Source organism: Xyrauchen texanus, chromosome 32 (genome assembly GCF_025860055.1).
Source record: "Xyrauchen texanus isolate HMW12.3.18 chromosome 32, RBS_HiC_50CHRs, whole genome shotgun sequence".
NCBI lineage: Eukaryota > Metazoa > Chordata > Actinopteri > Cypriniformes > Catostomidae > Xyrauchen > Xyrauchen texanus.
Genome location: NC_068307.1, coordinates 14,426,608 through 14,443,237, shown reverse-complemented (window position 1 = coordinate 14,443,237; position 16,630 = coordinate 14,426,608). Strand labels below are relative to the sequence as shown.

General features: G+C 43.1%; 1 protein-coding gene across 3 annotated transcripts in view; it reads right to left on the bottom strand.

Annotated features, from left to right (window-relative positions):
- Nucleotides 1–16,630, bottom strand: part of tbl1xr1a (TBL1X/Y related 1a) — a 90,811-nt gene that overhangs the window by 25,467 nt on the left and 48,714 nt on the right. For 2 of the 3 annotated variants that reach the window (XM_052101444.1, XM_052101446.1), the window contains one exon: nucleotides 1,332–1,397. The exons of the other annotated variant lie outside the window; for it this stretch is intronic. The gene's annotated coding sequence lies outside the window, so the exon portion shown is untranslated. The remainder of the gene's footprint in view (nucleotides 1–1,331; nucleotides 1,398–16,630) is intronic. 3 annotated transcript variants of the gene reach the window in all.

The following is a 16,630-nucleotide window of genomic DNA, read 5'->3' as shown; positions in this document are numbered from 1 at the left end:
AAGGTGGAGGAGGGGTACTGGTATGGGCTGCTATCATTAAGGATGAGGTAGTTGGACCTTTGAGTTGAAGATGGACTGAATCTCAACTCTCAAACCTACTGCCAGTTTCTGGAAAGTCATTTCTTCAGGTACAGGAAGAAGTCCTCAGTATTCAAGAAGGCCATGATCTTTATGCAAGACAATGCTCCATCACATGCATCCAAGTACTCCACTTCTTGGCTAGCCAGCAAGGGCCTCAAAGATGCCCAAATAATGAATTGGCCCCCTTCCTCACTCAACTTAAATCCTACTGAGAAATTGTGGACCCTTCTCAAATGTGAGATTTACAGTGAAGGAAGACAATACACCTCTTTGAACAGCATTTGGGAGGCTGCGGTTGCTGCTTCAGCGAAAGTAGATCGTGAACAGAACAAGAAACTGACAGACTCCATGGATGGAAGACTCATGGCAGTTATCAAAAAGAAGAGTGGCTATATTGGTCACTGAATATTTCTGAAAGGACACAAATGTTTTGTGTTACATGTTGCACCTACTCTAAAAAATTTAGAATAAACAATTGAGTTTGGAGAAATTATTTTGTAATTTTTATTTTGTAGTTGCCTAATAATTGCGCATTTACTGTATATATTCCCCTGAGAAAGAAACACTCACTTTTTCTTTGATAAACATTCAGATTTGAGGTTGAATAGCATTTTGGATTGACTGAGAGCAATCCTAATAATTGGTCACGCAGTGTATATAAGCCCTGGCAGTCCTGTTTGAATATTATGGAAGGTCATAGTTTTTAGGTCCTTTAATATAATTTAATATATATTGTGTGTGTGTGTATGTATGTATGTATGTATATATATATATATATATATATATATATATATATATATATATATATATATATATATATTAAATAAAGAACCTAAAATCTATGACCTTCCATAATTTTCAAACAGGACAGCCAGTGTTTTATACAGAATCTAAAATTTTTTATATTAAGTTATCCCTTTACACTGAACTGCTTTTCCATACTACGTAAACAAGTACCATACAATGAATCTGTCTAAAACGATCCACACTGAGGAAACAGTCATGAAGTAATGTTACCGGGCATTTCATTACAAGGTGTAAAGAAAATGAAAAAATAGAACTGCGGTTGAAATTTCTGTGTATGTACGGCAGAGAACAGTCTGCCCTGAATATTTGTTTTAAACATTCTCTGAAACAACTGTGCCTTTTTCACGTCAAAATCACAGAGCCCAGTTAAAAATAGATTTACCATTTTCCTTAGAGGAAAAATAAAATAAGCCATCTTAGCACAAACATGCATTTATACTCACCACACTATCAGCTCTAATTCCGCAAGGCAAACGCTTTTTAAGAATCCAAACCAAGTGTCTCAGCACCTGCAATAACATTAAAAAAAGGGATGAATGAAGCAGAATTTGTCAAGCATCTGGACTTGGTGAAAAAAATATCACCTGCAATGTACACCCAAATTAAATCAACTTGTCTGAAAAAGAGTAGTTTCTTAAGTAGAATAAGTACACAGAATATACAAGAGTACATAGTCTTGTACCTTTGTTTATCTCTTCACTTGTATCTTTGTACCACTTACATTTTTCATGACAAAATACTAGAAAGATGCCACAAATGCTGCCTGGTTCAGGAGGTATTTAGAGTAAAGTTTAAAAGCTTAACTGTTGATTATTATGCAACAATAGGTGGATTTTGCTAATGTCTGTATAGCTGTCATTCATTGTGCAATTACAAGATCAGGCCACACCTACACCAATGCAACAGAGGCACAACAGGTTTCATTACAGTTAGGTAAAACTGACGGAAAACCTGTTTGCATCATTTTATGCTATGTTGTTTATTGCTTTTAACTACACAAATCATTGTTTCATTTATTTCAGAAATGGGCCAACAGCTTTTTGATGGGAAAACATTTCATTAATTTAAATTCATAAAATAGCCAAGACTAGGGATGGACATTTTGGTAATTTTGTCTACTCGAGTACTCTGATTAATTACTCAAGTACTCGCAGAGTACTCAAGGGGCAATTACATGTTCATAACTGTATATATAATAATTTGTGTGACAAACGTCTATGGCTGCTACATTGCATATTGTAGTTCCAGTGTATCGTCTATTCATTAATATAGGCTGTTATAAAATAGTATGTTGTTACAAAATGTACAAACGATAGCATAATCAAAATATAATGCATCATATTTTGTCATTATGTGAAGATTCGCTGCCCAACTCTGAATGTGCACAACGTGCGTCTGTCGGTTCATTCTTCAGGTTACCGTAGTAATCTTAGTAAGTGCGTACCAGATTTTTTATAGTAACTGTCTGAAAAGTATATTTTCAAATAACAGGAGATGCCATAATCATTGCGTTTGAATATGCATGTTAAGTTGAAGTTCAGTTTTGAAGATGCTGCATTGTGTTCCATTTAACTGTGCTCTATCTAGCTGTTTGAAACAATCGCATGCTGTACACTGTCACATGCGCCTGGTGTTTATGTGTAAGTGTGTGTGTGTGTGTCCAAATGTTCGCTCATGTGAGGAAAGCCGCTATGCTCTGTATTGTTGTTGCTGTGAATCATAAAGAATTCCATTCAACTTGGAATCTGTATTTTCACCTTTCAACTGAGGAAAGTGCAACAGAATGACACTTTATATCGGATATCTAACTTGGAAACTCGAGCGGAAATCTTCATTCATTTTGTCGAGATGCAGGTGTGTGTTACGTCACGCAGGGCAGGAAGGTTTAGTCAGTGACAATCATTTACTTTTATTAAATAATATCCATTAACTAGTCAAAGTTCTTACATTAAATAATAATAAAGCATGTTTAGTGTGCTTTAAAACATGTTTTAACACTTTACAGAGACAGATTTTCAAAACACTGTTAATTACAATCTCTTTGTTTTGATTACTGTACTGATACATTGTAGCGTTGTATCAGTTTGTTTGCAATGAGAAGTCGCTGAAAATCAATGTACCCCTCAAAGTCACAACGTAATCAATCTCAAAATTTAAAATAAGCTCCCACTTTGACACTGTGTTTAGTTGTCAGGCAATTGTCACTGGATTTTGAATTACCGTAATTTCCGGACTATAAGCCGCAACTTTTTTCCCACGCCTTGAACCTCGCGGCTTATACAATGACGCGGCTAATATATGGATTTTTCCCGCTTTCAAATTTTATAAAAAAAAAAAAAAAACATTCTGTGACGTGCTCAGTTTTTTGGCGGCGTGAAGCTTTCATTAGACCAATGAAATTGCAGAACAGGTTAAGGTCAAAACAACTTTTTTTGTTTACTGTTTAGATTAAATCGAGCGCACTCAAACTTCCCATCATTCTGATTACGGTAGTAATTTTGTCACCCTCACCATGGCAAAGACATGGAGAAACGCATATGATGCTGCTTTCAAGTTGAAGGCGATTGATCTGGCTGCTGCACGGGAGCTTGGTCTTAATGAGTCGATGATAAGACGCTGGAAACAGCAGCGTGAGGAATTGACTCAGTGCAAAAAGACAACTAAATCTGAGGCTATACTCCGACACCGAAGGAGATGACTTCAGTGGTTTCAGTGCACAGGACGAGGAAGATAGTGACCAATGACTTGGTAGGCTACTGTTTACTGCAAATGTTTTATTACAAGCCGTGTGTGGCAGCGGGGGCGTGGTCAAGCGCCCGTCCGGGAGAGAAAAGCGGTAAGGGCACATTACCGCTTTTCTCGATTTACCTGCGCTAAATTATGTCTAACACCGGTGTCTAATTTCAAGTGCCCTGCTTCACGTGTCCTTCTTGGGAAAACTGTCACACGGGCACCAGTGTGACAGTTTTCAGCAGGGCACTTGACGTTCCAGGTAAGGCTTTTAATGGCCACAGCAATGTTTACAATCAATTTTATAAAGTTTCTCAATACTTCTACGCGCCAACACTAGACTGACGTGTGTCACTTTCTCAGCTCTGTGGCTGCTGCCTTTTTATGCCGCTCTCCCCATGCTTACTGAAATTAGACACCGGTGTTAGACATAATTTAGCTCAGGTGTAAGCGCCCTTACCGCTTTTCTCTCCCGGACGGGCGCTTGACCACGCCCCCGCTGCCACACCGTGTTTCGTTAAAGCCTGAGTAAAGTTCATTTGTTTTAATGTACCGGTAGGCACCTGCGGCTTATAGACAGGTGCGGCTTATTTATGTTCAAAATAATATTTTATTTAAAAATCAGTGGGTGCGGCTTATATTCAGGTGCGCTCAATAGTCCGGAAATTACGGTAAGTGAAAAGTCACATCATGCGTGATCACTATCGATCATCGTTTTCATGATCGTTCATTGCTGCCATGTCCGAGTACCCGAGTCCTCGATTACCATCCCTAGTCAAGACAATAGCAAACTTATGAGGAAAAGTTTTTGCACTATAAAAAAGTAACTAATTAGCTTTGTTGATGAAGAATGATTTACATTTTAGTGTCAAAAGTGTTGTTATAAAATCACATTGTCAGTCATTAAAGAGAAAATAAGAAACCAAACATAAAACCATTTACTTGAAACTCCATTTATTGCCATGTTGAATGTTTTGCATCGTATAGAGACAAACTATGAACTCAAACTTTTAAGCAAGTAAGCATTTATACCAAAGGTCTATATATCATCATAAAGAATATCTGCTGTCACATCGCCAAAACAAGGTGTCTGAAATATGGCCATCAGTTAAAACCTTGCCCTGCCACATACCAGCCAATAAAAATTACAAATTAAAAACAAAATTAGCCTATAAATTAAAACAACAATTATTTAGGGCAGCTTTCTCAGGTGCAGATTAAATCTAGGTCTGTAATTCATTTCTGCATTCACAAATCATCTTCAGCTCACTTTAATTGCTGTAACTTTTTGAAGGATGCAAGTGTTAGTTTGCACAGACATAACCTGAAACGCATATAGCACCTACCATGGGTAATTTACAGCTATTGATGGGTTTCAGTGGTCTCTTGTCTGCAAAGGTTAGGCTTGAACAGAGATAGCGTATTTTCCGGAAATAAAGTCATACCTGAATATAGGTCACAGCTAGTGAAAACAGTGTTGCTCAAAAAAAAAAAAAAAAAAAAAGGACCACATAAGTTGCATCTCTGTATAAGTCAAACTTACATAGATTAAATGGAGTAGGCACTAGTACCTGTGAGCAGCCGCCTCACAACCCTTTAGCCAGGGTTACTGCAGAGTTTTTAAAATCAAATTTAAGACATTTTAAGACCTTTTTCAAGACCTGGGGCCGGTTGCATAAACATAGCCATTAACTTAAGACGGCATCTAACAATTAGTTTGACTAGCTAAAGACACCACAGAAAGCCTGTTGCATAAAACAAGCTCACAGTTGTCTTTAGTAAGACAGTCTAATTGGCATTGCATTGTGGGAAAAGTAAGACAATGCACAGCTTTAAAAAAAAAATGGCTGACAGTGGACACCCAATACAATTTTCATTCGCTGTAAATATTTGCTTATTAGAGGACTACAGTGCTTCAAAATTGATTCTAATGAAAACATTTAGTGATTTTAACCCAAATAATAAAAACACATGACATTTTGTTACCATCGTTGAAGTCAAAGTCTCAACTCAAGCCCCTTTCAGCCCTCAACTGAAGCCCTCACTGGCTCAGCTGACAGTTAATTTCCATAGCAACATAGAATGTCAATGAAAGTTAGCCTAGTGGTGTTTTATCTTACATTTTAGTCTTAAATTAGACCGATCTATGTTTTTATGCAACTGACTGAAAAGATAATGACCAACATTTTGGACAACTAACTAGTAGGGTTGGGCGATGTCCCCTAAATTGGCAGTTGACGATGTTGACAGTAAAACATCGCGATGGACGATGATATCGTCATATAATTTTCAAAAATTATATGAAAAATTATAATTTCCTTATTTTACTAACCCAACCCATCGTCGGCGCTTTATCAGTAGGTTGCATGACACGTGAAGCATTTTTTTTTATTAGCTTTCAATTAAGAAGAGTTGTGCACTTTTTATTTTAATATATCTCTTTACATAAATACTATTTTCCACTTAAAAACTATAATTTCGTTATTTTACTATCCCAACTGACTCATCCGCGCTTTCCAATAGGTTGCACGTAAGGGAGAAAAATATTTCTTCCACTTAAGAAGAGTTGTGCACTTTTAAGCACTTTTTATTTTAATATATCTCTTTACAAAGATATTTTTTTTCTACTGAAAAACTATAATTTCGTTATTTTACTAGCCCAACTAATTAGTACTCATCCGGGCTTTTTAATATATTGCGCCTAAGAAAAAAAGGTCGTCTTTGGGCAGCCTTCTTGCGAAGAGAGCAGCCACAGCCACGCTCACTGATGAGCAAAAGGTCGAGGCAGAAATGACCATGTACCTGCAGGAAATGGCCATTGATGGGGAAGAGGACCCGCTGACTTGGTGGAAAACGAACGACAAAAGGTTCTCTTAGGAGAGATTCTCTCGCATTGCGTAAGCTAGCTTACGCTACGGGAAAGATTCATCTTTTCTGAGATATTGAAGCCAAAACATTATCCTTAATTTTGTATCATTTGTCAACGCAGTGCAGCAACTGCAGACCTTGAGCGGGCTAGCTAGCGAGCTCATTGGTTGCTCTGCGGCAACTGCTGCAGCCTATAGACGAACTTGGGCGAACTCGCGTCCAATGAGAGGCGTCCGCGCTTACTGCATCAAAGCCCGCCAAAATGGGCGTGGCTAGAGTGCATATAAGCGTAGTTCGTAGGCTGGAACCCTGATTTTCATCTCTTCAGCGAAGCTCTTCGCATCTCTGAACTGGAAGCCGCGTCGCCGTTCGAGGGGCATCTAGCAAGCTTGGACAGCGCTCGAAGAAGCCGGCCGTCTTCGCCACCTTCAGCCATCCTGCGAGCTACGCCATCCGGCGACGTATCCTTTTTTAAAGCAAGCTAAGTTCCTCAGCGAACTTCACAAAAAGAGTATCGAGCGTCTTTTTAAAGATGCCTCGCACTTCCTGCGGCTCATGCCACGCTCCTCTCAGCACCGGAGACCGCCACCTCATCTGCGCTCTCTGCCTGGGACGGGAACATGCAGAGCTCGCCCTCGCTGATGGCGGATGCGACCTCTGCGAGGAGCTTCCGATGTCGACCCTGCAGGCTCAACTCGAAGCATGCAAAGCCGAAGCCGCCGCGCCGCCTTTCATTCGCCGCGCAATAAGAAGCGCCGCTCCCAAAGACTGCCGGAACCGATGTTAGAAGCGACTGCCTCGCCGGAGCCTCTCCCTCGAGTCTCGATTTCACCCTCCCCGCCCCCCCGGGACACGCAGTTGCCGCCGAGCGGCCGCACTGCTGCCATCTGGGATGACGAGGCGGAGGATAAGGGTTGCTGTTCCATCATGGCTTCGGACAGCGAGGAGTGATCAGGCTCCCAGGCCTCCTCGTCGGCCCAGGAATCCAGAGGATTCGGTAGCAGCACACCTTTGCCCGCCCTCCGCGAGATGGCGGTCTAAACCGGTGCTCCCATCTAGGCCTGCAGAACTACTTCCGCCTGTGTTGGCCGCGCCTATGCCGCCGCCGGCCAAGCCGCATCTGCTCTGCATTCCATGGCCGTCTTACAGATCCTCCAAGCGGACCTCCTTCGAGAATGGGATGAGAAAGGCGGACACAGAGGCTGTTTCAGATCTAAGGAGCGCGACGGACAACGCGCCGCTCTCTCCGTCCGGTCTCTTCGGTTCCGCGGTGAGTGGCATTGTTGACCGTTTCGGAAGTCCATAAAGCCACCCAAGCCATGAATCTCTTCCTGCCTCGTCGCGCTAGCTCCTCTGCAGGCCGCCCACGTGACCAGCCTCCTGCACAAGCCTCTTCACAGCGCCCAGCTCAGCAAAGCCAGACTTTTCAGCGTCGACAGGGCGGCCGCCCTAGGTCGCGCTCAGACAGCCGCCGCACACCCGCGTGCCTCAGCCTAAGATTGCGTTGAAACCTGAGCAGCCGAATGTCCTCCTAGCTTTGTTGAGAAAACGACGGCTCAGTCCCTGGCCATTCACCCTCTAGCGTTATGCTTCAAAGCGTGGGAAGCTATCCCAGGATATCCAAATGGGTGTTAAGCACAATAAAACAGGGCTATTTGCTACAGTTCGATCGCCGCCCTCCCCGCTTCAGAGCGTGGCTCGAAACTATTGTGAACACGGAAGCAGCCTGCATGCTTTGTTCAGAAATAGCAAACCTTCTGTGCAAAAGGGCCATAGAGAAAGTGCCGTCTTCGCTGAGCGAGTCGGGGTTTTACAGCCATTATTTTCTTGTTCCCAAGAAAGACGGCGGCCTCAGACCAATATTAGATCTCAGGGTTTTGAACAAGGTGCTTGCAAAAAGACCGTTCAAAATGCTTACAATCAGGAAACTCCTCGCGCATACGTGCCAGGGGGACTGGTTTATCTCTCTCGATCTGAAAGATGCCTATTTTCAGATTCAGATAAATCCCCGTCACAGGCCATTCTTGAGATTCGCCGACGGCCAGGTTTATCAATACACCATCCTTCCGTTCGGCCTGTCTTTAGCACCCCGTACTTTCACGAAGTGCATGGACGCGGCGCTCGCACCCCTGCAGAGTCAGGGCTTGCGAATTCTGAACTATTTGGACGACTGGCTGATTATGGCACAGTCACATACGGAGCTTCTGTCTCACAGAACAGTTCTCCTCAGCCATCTGAACAGTTTGGGTCTTGCAGTCAATTGGACCAAGAGCTCACTACAGCCCAGTCAGGCAATTTCCTTCCTTGGAATAGAACTAGACTCTGTGGCAATGACAGCTCGCTTATCTACACAGCGCGCGCGCCGTGTTCAGCGACCTGCCGCGTCCTTTCAGATGAACAGCCTCACGCCCAGAGTTTCCGCTAGAAAAAAATGGTGCCGGTCAAAGTGACCGGCAGAGCGTTTCGTTTTACGGACATTTTGATGATATGCCGGTCAAATATATCACCTCTTAATTAGTCAAGTTGAGGAAAACTGGAGGCAGTCTATGTAACTTAAAAAATGACATAATCAGGCCGTATAGAATGCAACATATTATTAGCTTAACTTTCAAATAGACGAAAAAAAAAAACATGAATGTCCGATTGGCGTCAATCAACGCCAATTGTTTTTTACTGTGGTTTCACACACATTCACTTTTTGAAACATTGAGGCACGGATGTACCTAATACAAATAAATAAGACATCTCCAGTTAACTAGCAGATCATTCATTTAGTCCGTTATTAAATAAGAGATCTAGCGCTAAAATCTGTTGTTTTTGAAATCAAGCTGAGCGCTCATGTCCGCTGCTATCAGTTGCATGGACGACGCGCAGCGCGAGTTGCGCAATCTTCACTAGGACGCGCGTTTCAATCTATCGCCGTTGCGGAGACTCTCTATTAATTCCGGTGAAATCACAAAATAAAATGCACACAAACGTGTCCCTGCTTGATATAGACTGTAACCATGCACTGATGAACATAGGCTATTCAGTTTTGATGATAGAGAAAAAAACTGCACGAATGCGCGGATTAGAAGCACTGATCTATCTATAATGAGATGTTCCTGATTCACCATCGTCTGGCCTCTGAAAAAAGCTTTTAAAGCTAGTCTGCCTGGGCCTGGCCATATTTGAAACGTCTCACTCAATCGTTCGTTGTTTAGGTCTATATTGCAGCCGTTTTAGGCGTGCGCTTTATTTGAAATGCAGCATGCGATGTTGTTTCATAACTTTCAAACGATAGAGCCTGTTCCTTTATAACATAGCAAGAAATCGGTGTATTTTTGCTTTATACATTTTAGGCTTATTCTCAAATTCAGATTGTGTTAGGGGGACGGGATTAGTAGGCAATTTTAATCGGACAATTTGACCGGAGAGATTTAATTTTGTCGGACATTTAATTTTTTTACCGGACAACAGAAACCCTGCTCACGCCTCTGAAAAAATTTCAGAGAGTGCTAGGTTACATGGCCTCAGCCGCAGCAGTACTTCAGCTGGGTTTACTGCGCATGCGCCCGCTTCAGCATTGGCTGAACACCCGCGCGTCTCGCCGGGCTTGGGCCACAGGCCGCCAGCCAATCAAGGTGACTCAGACCTGTATTTCAGCTCTGCAGCCCTGGACAGTGGCCGAATGGTATCAGCGGGGAGTGACGATGGGAGCTGTATCTCGCCGAAAAGTCATCTCGACAGACGCGTCCAACACGGGCTGTCTGCGAGGGCTCTCCGGTTTCTTTGGCCTATGGTCATTTCAGGAAAAGCTCCTTCACATAAATTGTCTGGAAATGATAGCGGTCGAGTACGCGCTCGTGCGCTTTCTCCCGGTCATTCAGGGTCACCACGTCCTGGTCCGTTCGGACAACAGATCTGTGGTATCCTACCTAATCCGTCAGGGTGGTGTCAGATCCAGGAACCTCTTCCATCTGACGAAACGCATACTGAGTTGGTCCCAGTGCCACCTGCGCTCGCTGAGGGCGACGCACGTGCCAGGCCACCTGAACGACGGCCCAGACAGACTGTCCAGAGACAATATTCCCCCAGGGGAATGGTCCCTGCACGCTCAAACAGTCCAGAAGTTATGGCGCATATTCGGCAGAGCAGAGATAGACCTCTTTGCGTCAGAAGAGAACTCTCACTGCCCAATATTTTTCTCGAAAAGCGAGGACGCGCCGGCCCAGGACTGGCCCAACCGCCCACTTTACGCCTTCCCTCCCGTCTCGCTATTGCCACAGGTAATGCAGAGGATCAGGAAAACACGTCACTTGGTGCTCCTCATAGCCCCACGTTGGGACAATCAGACATGGTTCCCGGAGCTTACGCAGCTGTCACTGACAGCGCCGTGGCCCATCCCAGTGAGAGCAGATCTCCTCTCTCAAGCTCGCGGCACGATCTGGCATCCCCACCCAGAGCGCTGGGCGCTGCACGCGTGGGTGATCAACGACTACCCGTCGCTCTGCCAGAAGGGGTAAAAAACACCATCATACACGCTAGAGCCCCTTCCACGAGAAGACTCTATGCGTCAAAATGGTCTGTTTTCAAAATGGTGCACCGACAGAGACCTGGACCCACGGACATGTGGGGTGTCGTCGCTGCTCGGGTTTTTACAAAGATCTGCTGGATAAGGGCAGATCCCCATCCACGCTCAAAGTGTATGTGGCGGCCGTCGCGGCGTTCGCTGAACCCCTGCACGGCCAGTCACTGGGAAAATCGAGCTGGTCATCCGCTTCCTCAGGGGAGCTAGAAGGATGAACCCCCCGCGCCCCCCATCGGTTCCTATCTGGGATCTTTCTATAGTTCTCAAAACTATGAAAGCCCCCCCTTTCGAACCGCTTCAATCCGTGGATTTGAAATACCTTTCACTCAAAACCGTTTTTCTGACTGCCCTGTCATCTGTCAAACGTGTGGGAGACCTTCACGCGCTGTCTGTCAGCGCTGCGGGTCTTGAGTTTGGACCAAGTGACTCCAAGGTCATTTTAAAGCCTAGACACGGCTATGTTTCCAAGGTGATCGGTACTCCTTTCAGAGCACAAATCATTTCCCTATCGGCGCTGCCAGCATCCAATAGCGAATGCGACGACAATCTCCTTTGCCCAGTCAGAGCACTGAGATTGTATACTGCGCGCTCCGCCTCTTTCAGACGCTCTGAGCAGCTTTTCGTTTCGTTCGGAGGGCGCACCAAAGGTCTCGCCGCCTCGAAACAGACACTGTCTAGATGGATAGTGGACGCTATTGCTGCCGCATACGCGCCAAAAGACCTGCCATGCCCGTTGGGCATTAGGGCTCACTCCACTAGAGGCATGGCCTCATCGTGGTCCAGCGGGATTTCCATTCACGACATATGTGTGGCAGAGGGCTGGGCTTCCCCCTCCACCGTTGTCAGATTTTACAATCTGGAAGTGCCCGCCCTGCAGGCAAAACTACTAGTGGTTTAATACGCTACAGCTCCCCTGGTGAGCTGCACTGATGGGACTCATTCCACACAGACCGGCACCGCCGCTCTGTCATTCCCTTCCCACTATGTGCTTATGTATTACACACACACTGGCCCGCACTCTTGCCGGCCAAATATTATTTCCCCACTCACAAGGGCTCCCCCGGGTCACCCCCCCGGGGCTCATGCAGTGGATGCTTGGCGCGCACGGCGTTGACATTGGGTTCCCGTAGCGTAAGCTAGCTTACGCAATACGAGAGAACCTCTCGTAAGAGAACGAATCGGTTACCTAACGTAACCTCGGTTCTCTCTAGATGAGGGAACGAGTATTGCGTAGCCGGCCGTGCTCGCGCCACGAGCGACTTTCGCTTCATTCAATGAAAACCAGGGTTCCAGCCTACAAACTACGCTTATATGCACTCTAGCCACGCCCATTTTGGCGGGCTTTGATGCAGTAAGCGCGCGGACGCCTCTCATTGGACGTGAGTTCGCCCAAGTTCGTCTATAGGCTGCAGCAGTTGCCGCAGAGCAACCAATGAGCTCGCTAGCTAGCCCGCTCAAGGTCTGCAGTTGCTGCACTGCGTTGACAAATGATACAAAATTAAGGATAATTTTTTGGCTTCAATATCTCAGAAAAGATGAATCTTTCCCGTAGCGTAAGCTAGCTTACGCAATACTCGTTCCCTCATCTAGAGAGAACCGAGGTTACGTTAGGTAACCGATTCGTTTCCGTTCATGGCAAGATTAGCACGGAAATATCTGTGCATATGTGCTACCAGTACTCCATCAGAGCGGGTCTTCAGCACAGCGGGTAGTGTAGATACTCCAATCCGCTTATTAAAACCAGATAAAGTGAATATGTTGGTATTTCTGGCCAGAAACAATGAAATTTAAACATGGTCTATGGTGAAAGATATTAGACTTCTTTACGCATTTTTCACCATCCGTTGCGGAGCTATTCGATTTTGCATATTATTTTTTAAACGTTCATTTGTGTAGTTCATATGACCACTTTACAATATTTCAATAACATAATTTATTTTGTAGCCTGTGCTGAAGTTAATTGTGCTGCTAATTATAAGTGAAATGTTAATGCCGAGTTTCGGTCTGAGTGTTGTTCCCGTTTTCTTGTTCTTTATTTGTTGTTCTTCTATGTTTTAATAAATGTGTGTTATTCATATTCACCTTGTTTCTTTCATTTGATTTGACATTATGGATTTATGGCCAAGGAAATTTTTCTTTAAAAGTATTAACCAGACAAAAGTTATTTGACGTTCGCTGGTCTGGGTTTATCTTAAACTGCCGCTTCAGTGTATACAAGAGCTATGTGACAATGAGCAATATTTTCTGAGACGCTACAACTACTAATTAATTAATTAATAAAGGCTATTTTCTTGTAGCCTACAATATAAAATATTTTAATCTAAATGTACAGTGTAAGACATGTAAAAAAAACACAAGAAGCTAACAATGTCAAGATCAATATTTGTGTAGCCTGCCTGACACGGTATTTTCACAGACTAACACGTCACGTCTCTGGCATATACTACAGTATTTAAAATAGCATATATGCATTAGTTATATTCTCAATTTAATTTACAGAGCAATCCCTGCAAAGTTTTTAGGTTAACTATAGAAGAGACTAGGATTAGTGAGTCACACTAGCAAGACTCGCAAAAGGGGGCGTGGCATCACGATGGTGGCTCGACATCGTGATGTTGGTCAGCCATCACGATGGACGATGATATCGTCCATCGGCACAACCCTACTAACTAGTAAGACTAGTCTAAAACAGTTTTATGCAACCAGACCCTGAGCAAATAAAATTAATAATCTATCCCCATGCCAAACAAACCCATCTCAAAATAAATCATGTTTCACAGACTCATACTTAAACAGGCAAGAGCACACATTCAACATGGCCTTAACATTGCTTATCAGTAAAACACAGTAAAACACAGTAGGCTATATGCAAGTTTAAAATACTAAAGACATGTTTTCCACATACATATCACATTAAAATCGGTGCATGTACCATTATATAAATAAATACAAATTAGAGGTCGACCAATATTGGATTTTGCTGATATGACAATGTGTTAAAAGAAAAGCAATTAATCTGCCAATAGTTTTTAATATTGGTAACCTATTTTAAAATGTTCTTTTTGTCTTTCCTTCCTGTGATGGGGAGGGCCAGACAGAGGCTTAAATTTCAGATTCAGTTTATGGGTGGGGATTATTCATAGTGCTGAATTTTTTTACTTTAAAGGTTGAAATACATGGGGACTCTTATTTTGAAATGTATGCGCTTCACTGCTTCCAGCTGCTCATTCAAACAGAAAATGGAAATAAAATGTGCTGTCCTACAGTAATCTACAACAATTTACAATATAAACAATTAAAAGTTAACAGTCATATTTCATCAACCCTATATCATCAACAGATGATCATTAGTGATCGCTTGTCATATATTTCCGATATGGCATAATGATTGTGAACTGCTCCGCAACAGCTGGATACACGCACAAGCCCCTGCGTGCTTGGAGAAAGAACTACAGTCAGGGGTTTTCCTGCATAGAGAATTATGAGGCGGCCAACTCCGTAAAATGTTGTGCCGCCTCTGACTGTCGATGAAACTCAGGCAGGCAGTAACATGCACAGACAGACCCCAAATGGTGCTCAAGCACCCACCCTCTTTCACAAGATAAGTACCTTTTTTTTATGTATATTTGAGTTTTTATTTAAATTTGGCCCTTGGCATCAATTCTCAATTAAACGTGAGCCCGAAATCTGCATTTAAGTTGTAATTCTACGAGACAACACAAGCCCCTCCCCCTCTTTGACATTCTTTGTCACAGCCAGGGCTGGACTGGTAATCTGGCATACCGGGCATCAGGTGTGAACTAGCCATTGGGAGAACATGCCGGTGGGTCGGCCACAAAACGGGCCAATGGGCGCAATACGGCGTGTTATGCAGAACGGACCACAAAACGGTGCCGCAATATGCAGAAAAGTAAAAGGACCAGTCCAAATTTTGGGCCAGTTGCCATGTAAATTCCCAGACCGAAACCTCTTCCCAGTCCAGCCCTGGTCACAGCCTCCACCCAACTTCGGAGTCTACCTGATCAACTTTCATTTGTGACAGCCAGGTAAGGATAATGTTTGCCCTAAACTTCGACATTGTTTGACACTGCTGTGAATACCCTGTCATTTTTGGTCATACAGATAAAAGTAAGATATCATTCAAAACTATAAAGGGTTTACTTTTATTTGTGTCCACTGACAATAACAGCAAAACATTGTGGTTTTGTAAAATAAAGAAATCATACAGGATGCCCTTTCTGCGTCTCAGTCTCCATGAACTTCTGTCTGGAGCTCATCATGAAAATTAACCAAAACTCTCAGTGTATACTTGCCTCGCAGACATGAGAAATATGTCTATAGAAAGCTTGAAGTTCAAGCCTTGAATTGTCTACTTTTAACTTAACCAATTTAAATTGAAAACAAATACTCTCTGATTGTGTAATCCGTATGAAACCAATAAGAGGTACAGTCTTTCCCGTTTGAGCTCATTATCGTTTTTGGAAGAAGACACACTGTGATTTTATCTCAGAAGAAGTGCGTGATCCGATACGGCACAAAAGTCTACAAAATCGATTATGTGTTTCATGGCCTTATTTCAGTGACTTAAAAATGACTAACCACGCATAATCTTGATTTTCTCAAATTCAAACGTACATCTCAGTGATGTAGTTTATTTATTCATTTAGTTAATTCTTCATGCTTGACATGATGACTACAATCACGTCAGCTGTATCAAAATTTTTTATTGTTATCTCAAAGCAAGTTATGGCATTTTTATCAAAAGTCCAAAAAAACTCTCCAAACAAGTGATCTGAGGGTTTTACTGAACCCAAGAACTACTTACTTTTGTAAATGCCACAATAAGCCAGAAACATAATTACACAGAATAAGTAACAAGTAATAAGATCCAGCACTGTTTCAGTTGTGCACATGGTAAATCAAGACCTGTCAATCTAAGAGATCAGTCCAATCCAAGCTGTAAAACAGTGGCTGATTGGTCTTTACACATCGTCCCTTCCCACCATACCCACCCACATACTGGAGATCAGAGATGATCTTATTATCGGTTTAAGAGGTTAATCAAGATTGCTGTTTGTTAGTGATAAATGAACACATTAGCTGTTATGTTGTATTTAATTAATTTAATATGTTGAACAGGTTAGATTATTTTATTAAATATGCTATAAGTTGATAATTGTCATTTTCTTCAATCATCTAATTATTAAACACCTAAAATATGTTGCTTATAAGTGTTTGCTTCAGCCGGAAGACATGGGACAAGTGTATGTGTGCACATGATCAGGATGGTACCACCTCTGCCTCATTTTGACCCTGACAACAGTGCCACGTTTTCACTCTAAAGGACGCAGCGCATGCATTTATTTAATTAAATCATTTTCTTCTGAATTTTGATAAATCACATTAGGTCAAACATACACATTAGGCATACTCCAGGTAGAGAAGGAGGTATTGCCCCAAGTGAAGGAGTTCAAGTACCTCGGGGTCTTGTTCACGAGTGAGGGGACAATGGAGCGGGAGGTTGGCCGGAGAATCGGGGCAGCGGGGGCGGTATTGCACTCGCTCTATCGCACC